The 17,003-nt window shown below is 42.3% G+C and overlaps 1 protein-coding gene across 1 annotated transcript in view; it reads left to right on the top strand.

Annotated features, from left to right (window-relative positions):
- Nucleotides 1-17,003, top strand: part of RTKN2 (rhotekin 2) — a 189,228-nt gene that overhangs the window by 2,581 nt on the left and 169,644 nt on the right. The gene's annotated exons all lie outside the window — the stretch shown is intronic.

Below are 17,003 nucleotides of genomic sequence, written 5' to 3'. Positions count from 1 at the left end.
CACCAAACTTTAAACACGTCTATGTAACATTAGAATCTCACTCACTTTTACTATTTCTTTACTGACACCTATCCTGTATTTCATTTATTCTATTAAACACGCAGTTCACACCTTGCTGTAATGCTTCTTTTGTTGTAGCCTGTCAGTTAAATATGCTATTTCTGTATAAAATACATCGTTAATGGATTTTATTGACAAGTTGCTACTGAACGTCTTGGAGCTGTTGGAGTGACTCAGAGTAGGAAAGGCTGTGCAGCATGCTACTCCTTGTGTATGAATCTGAGCAGAGCTCCTCTGATTTCATGGTTTCTGCTGGTGCCAGTCAGATCTGTGCTGATGCCCCTGGTTGCATCTAGCTTAGATTGTGATGACTGAAAGTTGGAAGTTGTGTCCTCATTTCTTCTGAACTCTCTGATTGTCTAGGACCAATCCTGCCTAGGAAGAAGGAGACGCTTACAGGTGTGGTTAGAAACTGCTTTCCCTTCATGTGCTCCCTTGCTGATGTATCATTTGCAGGAAGATATCTCTGCCCAGAGCCACTTGTGTAGTGGCACTCTGCCCTCCTGCAGCAGTGGAGCTGTGGGGTACTTCCACCAGCTGTGTACACTCCTGGCAATTCAAAGAGACAGGAGAAGAGGGAGAGATCTGCTAGTGGCTGTGGGGAGTTATCTCTGTTTGTCACATATATTTAGTGTTTTCAAAAGATTATCTGACTGCATAACTTGGGACAAATCTGACCTATAAGTCTAAAATTTAGAATAAGTGCAAAGAATTTTGTTGAGGTGTCCATAACACTGAGTGTGCAGATACAGGCAGGAAGGTAGAAGATTCCTTTGATGGTTATTTGGATTAAAGAAGCCCACAGCTCAATTTGCAAGTGTAATTCTGAGTCCAGAATTGTCATTCTTATTATGGGCATAACTTTCAAAACGAAGTATCAACAGAAGATGCACGGGTACTGTTTTCAGAAGAATGTAATTAGAAGCAAATAGGAGTTGCTAATTATATTGGTTAAACTTTAAATGTACAGAATGCTGTGATTTGGACTATCGCTTTTCATCTTTCAACTGACAGAAACAGGCAGAAGAGACAGTTAAAAATGTTGCATTACTTAAAGCGACTTGTGATTTCTTCATTGCATATCTTTATATATGAATTGTATTAAAATAATTTCAGTATTATTTTTACACAAACGCATCCCAAAGCAGCAAAATGCTTGAGTTATGTATTATCTTATTGATACAATTTACTGTTAATTTAAGTGCTGTTCAAAACCTGCTGGGAAAGTTGAAATCTGCTTCCTGTGGTATTTGATACAGAACGAAAGCCATACTTGGCTGTGGTCCTGATGCTTTCCTAGCCCGTGGGGCTTATCTCCTGTGTGGAAGGTCCTGCTTTCGAGCTGGGGCCGTGCAGCGTGGGTGAAACGCTGCAGCAAAGTGGAGCGTCGGCACCCGCTCTGTTGTGGCAGATGGGGCGCAGCGTGACAGCCGCCTGCTGCAGCAGGGCCCTCTCTGCCGTTTTCGAGACCACATCCCTGTCCACTCAGTCCTTTCTACTGGCTGCCAGATCCTTGAGGCCCCCCCAGCCGCTGTTAGATCAGTACTCCACTTAGTTTTTTTCTCTCCCTGTGACTTTTTAGGAGAATCCCAAGGGTCCTGTTTCGGTTACACAGTGAAAGAGCGGAGGGTGGGAGAGAGCTTGCAAGGTCATCTCTGTTTGGAAGCAGTTCTCTTGGCCTTTAGCCCTCCCCTCAGCAGCTGACTTTCAAATGGTAAGAGAAGGCTGTGTTCATGTGACCCAGGGGAAAGGCCCACTCTGCGTGCAGAGACTGCAGAGGCCTCGTCATCTGGCAGTGGTGGGGAAAGTTACTTTGCAAGGAAAGCCTTGTGTTTCAGTGCATGTCTGTTCCTCCCAGTAACACTACAGCACCGTGTTTACTTTTGCCTGCGTTAAGATAATATGCATTATTTGAGTGCTTTAGTATTAGTGTAGGGTGTGATTCTGTGCTGTTTTAGCCTATGAGCTGGAAGTAGATAATTTACCAGCTCTGGGGTCCCAGAGGGTGTTAAGTGTGGGTCTACCACTGCTTGTGCTACACACTGCTTGTGCTTGTGAGATTGTGGTCACAAGTCAACTTTCCCCAGGGTTACTATCAAGGCCTTAAGTAATCCTACATCTGTAGCTTAAAGAGTTACTGCTCTGCAGCTGAGTCCCTGTAACCTGCTTGGTGCTCACCCACAGCCTTCCCTCCCCACCACAAAGCTTAAGCATAGACTATCTTTAAGCTAAGCCCTTCTGTTTCACAATCATGAGTGAGGACTGTACGGTCGTCATGCAGGTGATAAGCAGTAACGTATGAAGCCGCAGTAACTTGATCGCCCTTGGGTGTACATCTGGGCTGTAACACATTGTTTTAAAAGTCTCTTTCCAGAGAGACATCTTCTGTTGTTTCTCATTAAATTTTGAGATCAAATCTGTCCATGTGAAGATCTCTACAGCGTTAATCAATAGTGCTAAATTTAAGAAGGAAAGAAAAAGTTGTATTTGAGGAATAGCCAGGGAATATTTTTTCTGTTTTAAATAACTAATAGATATTTCTTCACGAAAGGCTTTAGTGGAAGGAAAAGAGGTGAGCGGTAAAGGTTAGTGGGCAAACATTTAGCGGGGTGGGAAAATTTCTTTCAATATTTTCAGATGTTTGTAGCATTTAGGTTAATCAGTCAGTTTTCCAGTGAAATCTGTCTTTGTCCTGTAGATAAAGAGTCTGTATTTAACTCCTCGAGACCTCGGGATGGAGGCAGGAAGTTCTGTGCGAGTGTTTGAATAAAGGAGAGGAGGACTGAGGCAGGCAGAGGCAAAAGGCCGGGCCCCACGGGGCTCTTAAAGCCACCCACACAGCTGCACTGATCTCTCTCGGACTTGTGGTCCTCAGCCAGGACTTGACTACTCGGAAGACAAAGTAGTACTTGGAGCACGTATGTGCCCATATGCTCTTCTGCAGTTGCAGTAATACACTTGTCAGTAACACACCGCTGCTGTGCAGTGCTACCCTGCACACATTTGTATCTATCTTGTATGACTGAGGAAAAAACAAATGTTGACAGTGTATAAAGGGAAATTAGTTCAGATATTTAGTATCTAGATTTTACTTTAGTATTTCACAGCATGCCTGCAAGTGTGTGTCAGATTTTTCCTAGGAAATTAGGATGCCTTCCAGCAGAAACTGATACGTAGACTCAGCTTTTTCTGAGAAATAGCTTCCACTATTTCCCAAAACTAAGGATTTGGAGTTTGCAGGATCAGGGCCTAACAACTTCACATCTTTCTTACTATTCTTTTTTCTCCTTCTTTCTTCTCCAGGAAAACAATACTCTGTCATGTCTCCATGTTAAAATGACTAGAAATTGAACGTAGGGGGAGTTAGCATGTGATTACTTTTTTTAGACAGGATTTTCTTCACAGCTGAATTAGAGTGAGTCCTTTTTCTCCCAAACCAGATGGTAGGTGATTCAGTACTTCTAGCAGTAGAAAAATGATTTGTTTTCATTCCCCAGTAGCTGGTGTGAATGTACTTTTCTTTATCTATTTACAGATTATGTAAACACATTTTACCAGCATTTAGGTACGTATTTTACAGGCCCACTCCTGCAAAGAGTGCTGCGTATGCAATGCCCATCTTCGGAGGGGCTGCCATTGCTTACAGAGAGCTGTTTGCATGAAACTTGAGGCATTGTGGTATCTGTATTTGGTTTTTTATGTGTACACTAAAATTTATGATGCTTTATGAAGATACAAACAGAACCATAAGTCCACAGAACACTTGAGTGACTTTGTGCACTTCTTTCACCTATCAAAATCTATGAGGATGCCCTTGATCTCTTTTGCTGTCTTTCTGCAATAGGCTATATTTCTTGGGGCTTCTGAGTTAAAGCTGAAAGCTTTAGCCCTATAGTAGAGCGTTAGGGTGAGTCCTTCCTGGTGCACAGGGGGAATAAGGGCTTCATTCATGTGACTTTTTGGATTTGCCTTCTCCTGATGCAACAGGGGGGGCTCAGCACAGAGAATATCTTCTACCCTGCTGCTCTTGTGTGGGGGCAGAAAAGCAACACTGTGAAAGGATTCCATTAATGGTGAGAAATATTTGAGAATTTATTAAAAATCTCCGTTTATGTGTGTAAAAGGTCACCTGCATCTGTTTGTATGTGTGCATATAGATATATAATATGGATACTGCAGCACAGTTTCTTATTTTTGTGTATATGTGCTAGATAAAATATACAGAGTGTGTGTACATCATGTCAGTGTATGGGGGTCTGAGACAGAACAGAAAGATTTGAAGCTACCCACTTACTACATTGTAGGGAAATCGTGTGTAACAGAGTAAGCCACTGATTCATTACACAAGCAGGCACAAGTGAGGCTGCCCAAGCAGTCTGATGGCTGTCTTGCCCAAGCTGTTAGGAGCTGTTTTTGTAAGTTTGATGTGCTTGTGCCCTAGCTTTGTTGGAGAATTGCTATGTCGAGCATACTCAACATATATACATACTGCTGCTTTACTGAGACACTAATTTTCCATTTATGCAGCCAGTTGCTTTGTGTACCACTCTGGCTATACGTACAATTGTCTGAGTCTCTTGGTTCTCATCTTGTCACTTCTTACTTCAGCTGAGCCTCTTCAGGTTCCTGCGTAGAGAAGCTGGCCCTTTACCTTCTTTTCCAGGCTTATCAGAGAGTTAAAACTCAGTTCAACATCTCCTACTTGAAAACAATGACAATCTTCCACTTCTGTGAATTCTGGTAGGGGCAAAATAAGACAAATTAATTTCTATCAGAATTATGTGCTGTGACTTGTCAAGTTTCTCTCCTCATTTAAATTATCATTCAGTGGAGGGGTGGCATAAGGGGGCTCTTGGTTGTTGTTTTCTTTTTTTTTACATGGGTAGCCATGTCAAGTAGCCAAGATGGGGTGATTTCCTGTGCAATAAATTACATTTCCTTTTATACAAGGGGAAGCGTTTGGGGAATTTTGCTTCTTGGGCTGTGTGGTTGTTGATGTTATGGAGGGTGACAGAAAACATGCATCTGCAGAAGGACACGCAGTCCTGCCGGGTGCTCCTGCATGGGGTGCTGTGTGAATCTCAGCTGAGGTCAGGCTGCGTGCTGGGAGGAATGTCAGCTTGTTTGGCCAGCACTGCTTAGGCACTGAGAGCTGCACCTCTTGACATATCTCTTGGCATATCTCACCCCAGTCTTGCTCAGTCTCATTTTTTATACCTGGGAATTGCTTTGTTGTGGTACCAAAAAGAAATAAAAGCACAAAGTAGTGGGTATGAAGCTGTAATATTATACCTGTAAAGGAGCAGAACAACGGCTCCTAGCCCAGCTGTCGTGAGCACACAAGGGCAGTGCTATTAGGGTTTCTGTTGTCAGACTGTTGCTGTGCATGCCCTTGTGCACACTGTAGTTGCCCTCTCACTGACAGCACCGTGCTGCTTGGTGCAGTGTTCCGGTGTGCTCTGGCACTGAGATGCCTGTCCTTTACTGCTGGGCCCTGCACTGCACCATGCCTGGCAGTGTGGCAGTGACCGTGGTGTGCAGTAGGTGAAGGGAGCTCAGGAGAATTAAGCAGAGCAATCTGGTGATGGAGACAAGCCTGGCTGCAGCACTAAGGGCTCGGAAGGAGCAGGGCTGGGGACCAATTATATGTAACCTTCTGTGAGCCCCTGTGAGTGCGTGGAGTGGAGAAAACATGGCTCAGAGCTTTGAGGGCTAAGTAATTGCTGGAAGCTCTGGGTTACTCAGGACAGAAGTATATGTTTATAAGCACTGGAAGTACTGAAGAGTATTTCTTCTGGTTTCAGTTAATAATAGGGCACGTTGTGTACAGTTTGTTTGCTGTATTCGTTCATTTTATTGTGTGTAAATACACTGCAGAAACAATTTTGTCTTTTGTTCAGTGTTACTCAGCATGATTTAATTCTTGTAAATCAAATGAATTGAGGGGAATAAACAGCCTGCTGTAGTCTGTCTGTGAAACAAGACCTTGGAGGGACACGTGCAGCTCCCCAGGAGTCAGAGGGCAGTGAGGAAGGAGCAGTGTGTGCTGTAGAACAGAAACCCTGCAGTCCACCCATGTGCAGACAGGACAAGTCACTGCTAATGGCAGTTAGCTCAGTGAAAAGGTATCCTGACCGAGTCTGCTGTCCTGTGTGTGCTACAACTTGTTGCTCTTGGTGGAAGTGATATGATGTAGCACTAGGGCAGATGGGAGCAGATTTGGTCAACTCTAATACATTTTTGTATTTGGGAATGAAAGCAGGAGTTCAGGGATGAAGTGGCTGTATGTGCAAGTAATTGTGTGACTCCTAAGTGACTTCTAAAAGGCAAATCATTATTTAATTGTTAGAAATACAAACTGTTAGCACAGATCTTCTGGTTTGACTGAGCTGTATTTGACTATGACAGAGAGAGCAAAGGTGATGATCAGTCCTGGGATCCAAGAGGCCAATCTATAACGTAACTGAAGGCAGAAACAGTTCATTAACTGCTTTGTAATGAGAGTTTTTTATTTCATGTACAAAAACAGTTGATTAATTATCTTTTACTTCAATTAGGTCATCACAATCTTCCTGTGTGAATCTATTTCACTTCAGTGGTGACATATGATTACAGTGAAAAAAAGGGCTTGATAACAAGAATTTGGTTGTTTTAGTATAAAGATATTGTAATGTAACCAAAAAGATAAAATGGGCTGAATCTGTGTGCAGAATTTGAAAGCTTCATGAGAAGCACAAGTTGAAAATGGCCATTCTTCTGTTCTGCTGTATGCTGTGCATTTCTTGCAGTATTGCAACTTTGGAACAAGGGCAGTCTAGATGCAAGAGTTTAAAAGACAGTTGCGGTCAATTGCGTTTTAGTAGCTTAGCACTCTGTCCCTCCTCAGCTGAGCTTCAGGAACCAACTGGAGGAACTCTGCTCTCATGTCCTGTGGTGAAATGGTACCTATTAGCCTAAGCCACCTTCGTGTTCTCAAATTCTTCAACTGTTAACCTTAGCACAAGTTATCAGCTATCCTTAAGCATAGAAACGTGTTCATCCTATTCAAGCTCGTGTGAGCAGAGAACATATTTCCTAAGGCTAATATTTAAAAATGCTTTCACCTTTCAAAGAACCTGCAGAATTTGATGAAGTAAATTTTATTTACACTTTTTTTTCCCCTTTCTTCTTCTTTTTTTTCTGTCTGTAAAACTGACGGTTGGTTCTGCAGGTGATCTGGAGAGACACCAAATTTTGTTGGGACATAAATGTACGTCCAGAGTCAGTGGAGCATTTATGAAAATACTTTCTGGAAAAAGTTGTACTGGCTGAAAAGGAGAAGCTTGCATTCAGCTGACATCACTGGAAGATGCACATACAAAGTGAAAGTACTTTGTGGCCTTTAGGCTTCTGTTCCTGTGGTACATGAGGTTTTATACTACACAGAAGATTGAACCCTTCACTTTTCTTGGTAATAGAGATTAAGTGAGTATCTCTGATCGATTCCTGTCTGCTCTCTCTGGAGTATCCCTCCATGACTTAAGAGAAGTGCTGTGCCAAGAAGACTATTTGGATTGAAACACTGCAATACAGGAGTGATTAACTGATGTAATTTTTAAAGAGATGACTCCAGTAATTCCTGCTTTTCTAGATCATAGAAATAACTTGAAGGAATATGTTCACCAAAGTGAAATTCTCTCTACCAGTGTTTGGTAGTAGGTTACTTACGCTTGCTTACTTCAAACACGATGTCTTTTTCTCTAAGCCAAACTGGAAATCAGATTTTCTTCTTATTTAAGTGTATTGGAAGTAACTGCTAATGTTGGTAGGGTTACAGTGATCTTAAGTGAATGTCATCAGTGGAAAATCAGGCCCAATGCTTTTTGTGTGTTTGGCCAGAGGAAGGAACATTTCCATTTTCCATTGCTGATTGAGTTCCCCTAAAATCTTATCTTGTATACAGGAACACTGAAGCTGTTTCAAGAATATATTCAACCTAGTTCCCTACCATACAGGAAAATCATGCAATCAAGTTCCCCATTTGAGTGTGTTAGGAGATGCATATTTCCTGTCTCCTCCCTTTGGCTGCTTTGTCCTACATTTGGAGTCTCTGGGATTCAAGCTGTCTGCCACTGTGTGTGAGGCCACGGGCATCTCTGTGCTGGAGAGAGCTGCCTCTCCTTGAAGTCTGTTCTTTGGGTGCTACTTTGAGGGCTGAGTTAGAAGGCTGGTGAATGACTTGCTTAGTCGTCTAGGTGAAACCAGTAACATGGATGGGCTGTATGAGGAGTTCTTCTTCATCCTGCCTAGACTAATCATGACTAGATATATCAGAAATCCCACAGGTATTCAGTTCTGGGTCCTGTCTGCACGTATCCACAGCACTGGACTCCAGGAAGCTGGATTTGGCTGACTGGAGGATATGGGTTGCATTAAAAGGCTGTTCCTGCTGGCATATTAGGAGCAACTGCAGAATAAATACTCACAACTTGCTTTCACGTTGTATTGCACAGGGCTTGTTCTCCTTTTGGTGCCTTTGGACTTGATGATCCTTATGAGTCTATTCCGTCTCAGGATATTCTGTGATTTCTTTGCAGATGACTTCTCTAATGCTGCTTTGTTTTGATCCCAAAGCCTTGATTTCTCAGTAGTCTCTGCTGTCTGTGTAGCAGTGGGTTCACCAACTTTCGTACTGGAAATTCAAGGAGCTTGGGAGAAATGAGTGATTCCCAAAACTGACAGCTCACTTCTCTGGTAGTTCCATGGGTTTGATCTGGCCCTGGTCTCAGGGACAGCTTGGCAGAAGGTTAGGGAGGAAAGCAGCTCTGCTTTTATTGTGTTTCATGTGCCGTAGGCTGCTGATGTTAGGTGCTGAAAGGAAAAGTGTTATGAGAAGAAGGTTGTGGGTGAGGGAGAATCATTGCTATCAAGTGAACTACGGGGTAGGACGCTGACATCTTGGCACACAGGACAGGCTGAAGAGAAGGAATGACTGACAGAAATAAAATCCTCTTAGTCCAGGCAATGTCAACCTGTCATCGTGAGTTCAGTAGTTAAAGAACTGCAAGCCTACTGCTGCCTGCTTTGCAAAGGGCAGATCATGAATTACAAGGCATAGCAGAGTACTTAGGGCTTTGAGGTGCTGACAAGCTGATACCACCCAGAATAACTGCATGGTCGTGGCCCACATGAGATAGAGTTTTAAAAGCTGAAAAAAACAGTTAGCAGGCATGTCACCCTTGAAGACAGCATACAGCGTACATACTTAAAGCTAATACTGCCTTGCTTTCTGCCTCCACAGCAGCTGCATACATGTGTGAAGCCCAGGCACACCTGGGAATGGGGTAACCATGCTGTGTAGAGCAAAGGACTGGAGAGTGATGCTACCAAGGCATATAGAACCCTCACAAGAGCTCATTTTGGGATGTGGAGGCAATATTGTGTGTCTGCGAAAGTGCAGGACTAAGGTAAGAGAATGCAGGAGCACAGTGATGAGGGCCAGTGAGGAGCCAGAAAGGATTTTACTGTATGTGGCTTGAGGAATGGGGCAAAGAGTGATAGATCAGCTTGGGAAGGTAGCGGAGTATCTAGTTGAGCTGGAGTAATTTTGAAGTGTATCCAGAGTTTGTGGTTGATCTTTGACCATATTGGAAATGTTCTGGTATTCTTCAGCAGTACTTATAAGCATCTGGCAGTCTTGGTGTTGGGCAATTGAATCAGTACCTAGAGCACTGACATTATGCCCCTCTTGTTGGCCATACACACCTGCAGATTTAATATTTTTCCTCTGGAGAATATGGCACTTTCCCATCCTGTGGAAAAATGCCTCTCTTCTGCCATTCTCATGGAGATGTGTGGGGATGATATCACTTCCTAGCAAAGCACTGGTGAATCACTTTGTTGGTGTTCATGAATCACTTCTTTGCTACCATTTTCTGCACTGGTCTTAATATAATTTCCAAAAGCAAAAATCATCATTTCAGAGTCCTCTTACTTTTTGTTAAAGAGACAGTACTGAACTTATCTCACTGCCTGACTTACCAAACCAAGTTCCCACTGTGCTGCAGCTGAAGTTATTGCCACCCATCCAGTTCATTTCCTCCACTGCAGAGGCAGGCTTGCTCACCACAGAGTGAAGAGAGGGAACATAGGTTTGTCTCAGAGGCTCAGGTGGCAAGTCTGATAATTTGGATTAAAGCTGTCCATTTCAATTGCTGGACATTTTACTGGACTGCTTGAATCCAAGGTACTCTTGCTCACTTTTATTGTTCTGCTATGGACCTGATCACCTCTGCACAGGAGCAGAAGTGCTCTGAATTGCCATGGGTTGGTGTGCAAATGTTCTTCTGCTAGACGCTTAGTCAAAAGCCTCCTATATTTTTTTAGCTACTAGGAAGTGTAACTGGTTGCTCAGATTCTCCATGAACTTTATGGTATAAAGTAGGCAGGAAGCTGGAGTAAGCAGCCTTGGTTTAAGGGATAATCAGGCGACAGGCTGTGTAGTTGCTAGTTGTGTTGAGGTAACATCAAGAGTCTTTGACATCCATCTTATGCATTGGCACAGGGCTTTTTTTTTCTGGGGGAAAAGGAGTGTGAATGGTGTGAACATGATTTTGCAAGGGTAAAGGCACTTGTGGTTTATTTTTGGCAAAGCCTGAGGCTGCTTAAGTAGTTGTTATGACACCACTAATCTTTTGGCAACCACAAGTTCAGGGAGCTGCACAGGCAGCTTGGAGGTGCCTTTGCCCATTACCTTGTGGAATGAGGCAAGCGCGCCTCAGTCACAAAGATCCAACCTGTTTCTCTGATCCAGCACAGCATTTGCCCTGGCAACTCTACTGCTGTCTTTGGAGGCTATTTCCTATTGTTTTGTCTTGACCGCTGTGCTTCACCATTTCTCTGTAATACACTACACACTGTAAGCAGGTATATGTAACACTTCCCAGAACAAATTTAAAGTGAAAACTCTTCCTTGGAGGTCAGCATGCCATGTGGGACATGGCCCATGTGTGGGCAGCATCTGACAGATTCCTGCCACTGTCACCCAACTGGCTTGTCAGAAATGACAGCACCTGCCTGTGGATTACACTAACACAGCATTACCAGCCAAAATGGGAAGCATTAGCAGTGTTGTTTGCTTTGTGTGTTCATATTCCTGATCCTTCCTTGCTGTGATGAACGCATTATAAATGTCTGCATGGATGTGTTAGGATGATGGTATTGGATACTCTTCACTTCTGATCAGCCTACATGTAATTATTGTAACATAAAAGCAGCTTAGAATACTGCTTGAGAGTTTTTCAGTTATCCATGATTCTATATATATGTAGACAGATAAGGAGGTAACCTGTCTGAAAGATTTCTCATTACAGAGTTAGTGCCAAGGATCAGATCATTCTCGGGAACTCTGGAGTCTGTTTTCATATTTGCAACATGCCTATGTGCTGGAGAATTTTCAGTTTTCTTTATCATTTGTGATGGATGAAATCACTTGAAATCTTTTTTATTTTTTTTTTCCTCCAAAAGGTTCTCTGGCTTTTTCTGCCCATCTTGCAGCTCTTAGCATGCTTCATGTGTGTTATTTGCGCTCGATAGCAGAATGCTATTTTGTGCCCAATAAGGATTGGCAAAATAGCCGTTCATTTACCCTCTCTCTGAGTTTGCCTTCAGTCCAAGCTGCTTAATTTTCCACATGGTCTGGTGTCAGCCTCCCATTGTAAATTATCTGCCCTCATGACCCACAGCCTGATTTTTCTTACTCTTCTCAACAGAGCTACTGATGACTGAGTTTAAGAAGTCAAGCTAGTGCTGAGAGAATACCTGTGAGTATTTTGTAGTGGTGTGATCTGTACTTACTTGGAGTGTTTTGTAAGGCTGTTTGACTTCTTTCTGCTTTCAAATACATGACCTTGGGAATTGGTTGGTTTGAATTTAACTTTTTTTCTCATCTGCAGTCCCTGGAGAATTCTGATCGCAGTGCTGGCTTGTGGCTGTGCTGAACTAAGAAACAGCCGAGCTGAAATTTCCAGACTAAAAGATATGACTGCTTCTAGTAACCTTGGTACCTGTCTTTTGCTTTTTTTCAAATAATATCCAGTGATGTCCATGTCTTACTGCATTGTACGTGTTTAGTGTTTTTGAAAAATAGGCTATTTCTTGAGTACCTATTAGAATTTATGAAAATAATGGGTCCTCTTCCATTCTAAGTGCACGTTTTTCTTCTTCCATATGTTTACATGTTTTTCTTCTTCTATATGTTTAGTACTGTAAATCAATCATTTCTTTCCATCAGTATGGGAAAACTTGAATAATGTACCATGTAATAGAAAAGGGAAGGAAAAACTCAACAACCATGTACTCTGCCTGAAGGAGCTTTCAAAGTATGGCAAAATTAGCAAATATGAATTGTAGATCAAGAAATAAGGAGAAAAAGGGAGCAAAGATACGGAAGCTAAATTAAGATGAGATTGTTCAAAGAGGCAGGAAGAAGGATTTGGAGCAGCAGAGGATGAAGGATGCTTTCTAATAAAGACTCCATAATAAGGGTCAGTATTGCTGTCTGAACCTTCCCTGGTGCAACTTGAAGCCATTCCCTCTCATCCTATTGCTGTTACCTGGGAGAAGAGGCTGACCCCCACCTCACCACAGCCTCCTTTCAGGTAGTTGTAGAGAGCTACAAGGTCACCCTGAGCCTCCTCTTGGTTGGATTGAACAGTCCCAGTTCCTTCAGCCACTCCTCCAGACCCCTCACAGCTTTGTTACATTTCTTTGGTCACACTCCATGTCCTTGATGTCTTTCTTGCAATGAGGGACCCAAAACTGAACACGGTACTCGAGGTGTGGCCTCACCAGAGCTGAGTACAGAGGGACAATCATTTCCCTGCTCCTGCTGGCTGCACTATTTCTGATACAAGCCAGGATGCCATTGGCCTTCTTGGTCACCTGCTCACACCGCTGGCTCGTGTTCAGCTGAGCACTGACCAATACTGCCAGGTCCATTTCCTCTACACAGTCTTCCAGCCCCAAACCTGTAGCACTGCCTGGGTTGCTGTGGCCAAAATGCAGGACCAAACAGATGTATTATCTTCCAAACCTGTCAGGAATGGCCATGCAAAGTGAATTTTGGTGGCTTTTGGGAAAGCAGTGCTGCATGTGCCATAGATACGACCAGTTAGCATTTTTCTCCAGCCAAGTGCTGGGACTGTATCTGCAGCTCTCTGTTTGATAAAATCTGGGGCATCTGAAGGGCAGACAGGTTATGCTGGTGCTTGTGTATCTGCTGGAGAAGGTGGAGGTGTGCCTCTGCTACATGGGGAAATACTGATGCATGCTGAAACTTCTATTACAAAGAACGCTGAATTGCCTTTAAAAGGTTATTCACAAAAGAGGAAAAACTAACAATGAACTGAGCAATTAGCTTGTCTTTTACTTTTCTAGGTACTCTTAACAGCTACACATTCCTCTACAATTTAAAATTAGTCTTGAAGACGTTGAAACATTAATTTGATATCTTTACACTCTTCCTGGCTGATTTAATTTATCCTCCTGGTTTTTATTCAAGTTAGTTGCCCTTTATTACTGTTACTGGTCAAATTAAGTTGTTATCTGTCAGAGATCGCAAACTGTCCACAGATCTGATCATATTTACGTATGTGTTTTCACTAACTGAAAGATGAAGATACATTGAAAAGTAAATGAACTTCGATAGCAGTTTGAGTGAGAAATCAAACCCAGGTTTTCAGCACATCAGTTTTCTATTAGATTTTAGTGATATCCATCAGTCTATGGGTCATGTCTGCAGTTCTGCATGTACTTCAGTGTTTGTTCTTGTTCTGTATGTGCCTTTTCCTTTCTCTTTCTGGTCATCGTTTCAAAAACATCAGCGGAACCATGGCTGAGCATTTCTTCTGCGCTTCGGGATGCGCAAGGATAACATCTGCAGAAAGAGGCCTCAAGTTCCTCTTGGATGCATCCGGAGCATTTTCTTAGGGAATCACTGAGCCTGTGATCAGTCTGAGTGCAGCTGATGATGAACAGGGCTGAGATGTGGTACTGAGCTGCTGATCTGATCAAATACTGATCAAATAGGTGTAGTTCAGATGACTTGAAAAATTAGATGATTGAAGCATCACTCATTAAGCCACAGCTTCACCGTGAGGACTTTAGGGCAGCCACGGCTGTACGGAGTACCTTCACCAGCAATCTTTCAGCCTCTGACAAAACTAGGATCTTGAAGGTAATTGTGGGTGGTCTTCCTTGGTCTGATTTCTAGAAATTCGGTACATCACTTTCTAGTTATGCAGCTGATACTCGTGTTTGTATGAATGACTATTTAAAGAAGGAAAGATCAGATGTTTGTTGTTTCATTTCAACATAAATCAAACTTTGTATTCGCACAGCAATTCTAGTTTTGCCCCAGGAATAGCTTTAGTATTGCTAAGTGTCTGGAGAGTATTGACTACAGAGACATGGTTATAAGCAGGCTATAATAGTTTCTACTGCTGTTAACAGTTCGTAGAAGAAAGGCAGCATTATTCATCAGTGTTTAAAATGTGCATGACTTGCATTGCACAGAAGTCAGATTGGGAGAATGTCAGATTTTTTTTCTGAGATTCTGCCAGGAAAGTCTTCAATAACTGGAGAAATTCTTTTCACTGGTGAAATCAACATGCAGCACATTGTGTTATTATAATTGCTTATAGCTCACCATGAAAGTTGTCTTTGTATGTGTGGATGTACGGCTTGTACTGTTTTGTTTTTATTTATTCTGCATTCTCTATTATAATGTTCTTTCCTTTTTTCCAGACCAGAAAGATTGTTATTGAGCTTTCCACAAAGCTGAAATAATGCTGTGTGTTAAAAAAATGTTAACAATTTGAAGAAGTTATAAAAATTTATAAGTTGACTGAATACTTTGGAAATTTCTGCATATTTTAATATAAATAGGTAATGCAAATGTTTGTTCTTTGCATTTAAAGGTGGGTCTCTGTTTTCTAAAGGTCTTGTATATAAATTTGATTCTTACAATTACATTAGAACAAAACCAGTATTTTTTCAGACTGCATAATAGGAAAAGTGTATTTGCCAAAGACACAGAACATACGTGGTTATCTCTGAATGTCACACAGTCATGAAATTTAACATAAAATAATATCAGTTGTTTAAATGACTTAATTAAGTGAAGTTAGGGGACTGCCTGCTGCAGTCAGCTGAGGTCCTTCCATTCAGTTTCTTAGATCCTGGGCTGGCACACAAAGGGAAAAACCATGCTGCATCTGGCTGAAGACTGGAGGAGGTGGAATTTGTATAGATATCCTGACGTTCCTCGTTGCGCTGGTATAACTTGCATAAAAATTCATGTTCAGAAAATCAAAGAAACTGTGGAAGATGGAGGAGTTATTTCAGATGGATTTGGTGTAGTGATGAGTTCAAGCTTTATTCAAAACCGTAAAATAGAACAGGAAGATACAAAAGAGAGAGAGGAGGAGTAGAAAGTGGTGAAAGGGAAGAGGTGAGTTTCAGATTACAGTGAGGTAAGCAAGGACCTAAATAACGACAATTTTAACAAAGATTAGTCCAAAATGTTAACAGTTGTGGTTCAGTGGAGATGCTATCTGAGAGGAAAGATATCAGACTGCTTGTTGGTTTGGTTTTTTTTGCTTGGTTGGTTATTTTGTTTTTCACTTTCTTGGTTTGTTTTTTTTTTTGGTGGGTGGATGGTGAGGAGCGGTGTGAGTTTTGGGTGGTGTGCAAAGTAGAAAGGGTTTCTTCATTTTCCCTGAACAAGAATGAATGTTTGATACTCTAATGCAGCTTCTCCAGAAATACCACAGCCATTAGGAGTAGACCTAGAGAGCAGTAGTTTCAGTGGGGTGCCCTGGACTGCATGCTGTGTGCAGCTGGTGTGCTGCCCCTGTGCTGCTGGGAAACTCGGGGGCTGATCTTTGAATGCAAGTGCAGCACTGTATGTGGAGAGGTTGAGGGGCTGTCATAAAAAGCACACTCCTGCTCCAACTAACATAGAGGCACCCTGTGAAACCTGAGGACAGCAGTGGTGGCAGGGCAGGAAATGCTCAGAATCCACTAGTCTCTGTGTTACAGATGCTGGCAGAACATACAGCCCTAAAGAACACAGCAGGTGAAGAGAGAAAGGAGATGATCGGCTAGATGGATGCGTTTGAAAAAAGTGAAAAGATGCTGGGCTCTTAACATACATCTTAGAAGAAGAGTTGTGGGGTGGTTTTGTCCAATGAAACAGTGCTGTCCAGTAAGTAAGCTCACATGAGAAGGGACATAGGTAAGGTAAGTTCTGCAGTGTCTGCCTTCTCCTCAGGGTAAAGAAGTCCCCAGGGAAGTTGACACCTGTGTTGAGGCTACTGCAGTCCGGTATTTGAGGATGCATTCTGTCCTGACATTTTTGAAGGAGCTAGCGGTGCTGTGTAACATCAGCACCAATGAAAAGTGTGCAAAACTAATACAGAAGAGTCTCAGGTTTAGGATATGCTGTTTTTATAGGTCTTCCTCTCAAGACATCCCAATACGTTTGTCGTGACTTGAAAAGCTTCCTTGGTCATTGTGACCAGTGCCATGAAATAACATTGCTGCTAGATGGTGATTTGCTGTGCTTGTAATTTTGAAAGACTCATTTCCAAATGGTATCATCGTGGTAAATGAATCCTTCTAAGCTTATACTCATGAAATTGAATTCAGTTCAGGAATCTGTTGATTCTTCAGTCTCTAGTGAGTAGTTTCCACTGTAATATTCTCTGGGATCATTCATTTTGAGTGCTAAAAATGACTGATTGGTAATGGGAAGTTATCAGAGACTCAGAGACTCATTTCCATGTTCCTTGTCAGTATGCCACTTCATACTGTGTTTATTCTCAGAGCCTGTCATATGAAAGTACAATTTTACAGAACAGAGACACAGAGAGAATTAATGATGTAAGTTTGTGTAAGGAAAT

The sequence above is a fragment of the Lagopus muta genome, chromosome 5 (genome assembly GCF_023343835.1).
Source record: "Lagopus muta isolate bLagMut1 chromosome 5, bLagMut1 primary, whole genome shotgun sequence".
Lineage (NCBI taxonomy): Eukaryota > Metazoa > Chordata > Aves > Galliformes > Phasianidae > Lagopus > Lagopus muta.
The sequence above is the reverse complement of the archived record's forward strand: the minus strand, read 5'-3'. Positions and strand labels throughout refer to the sequence as shown.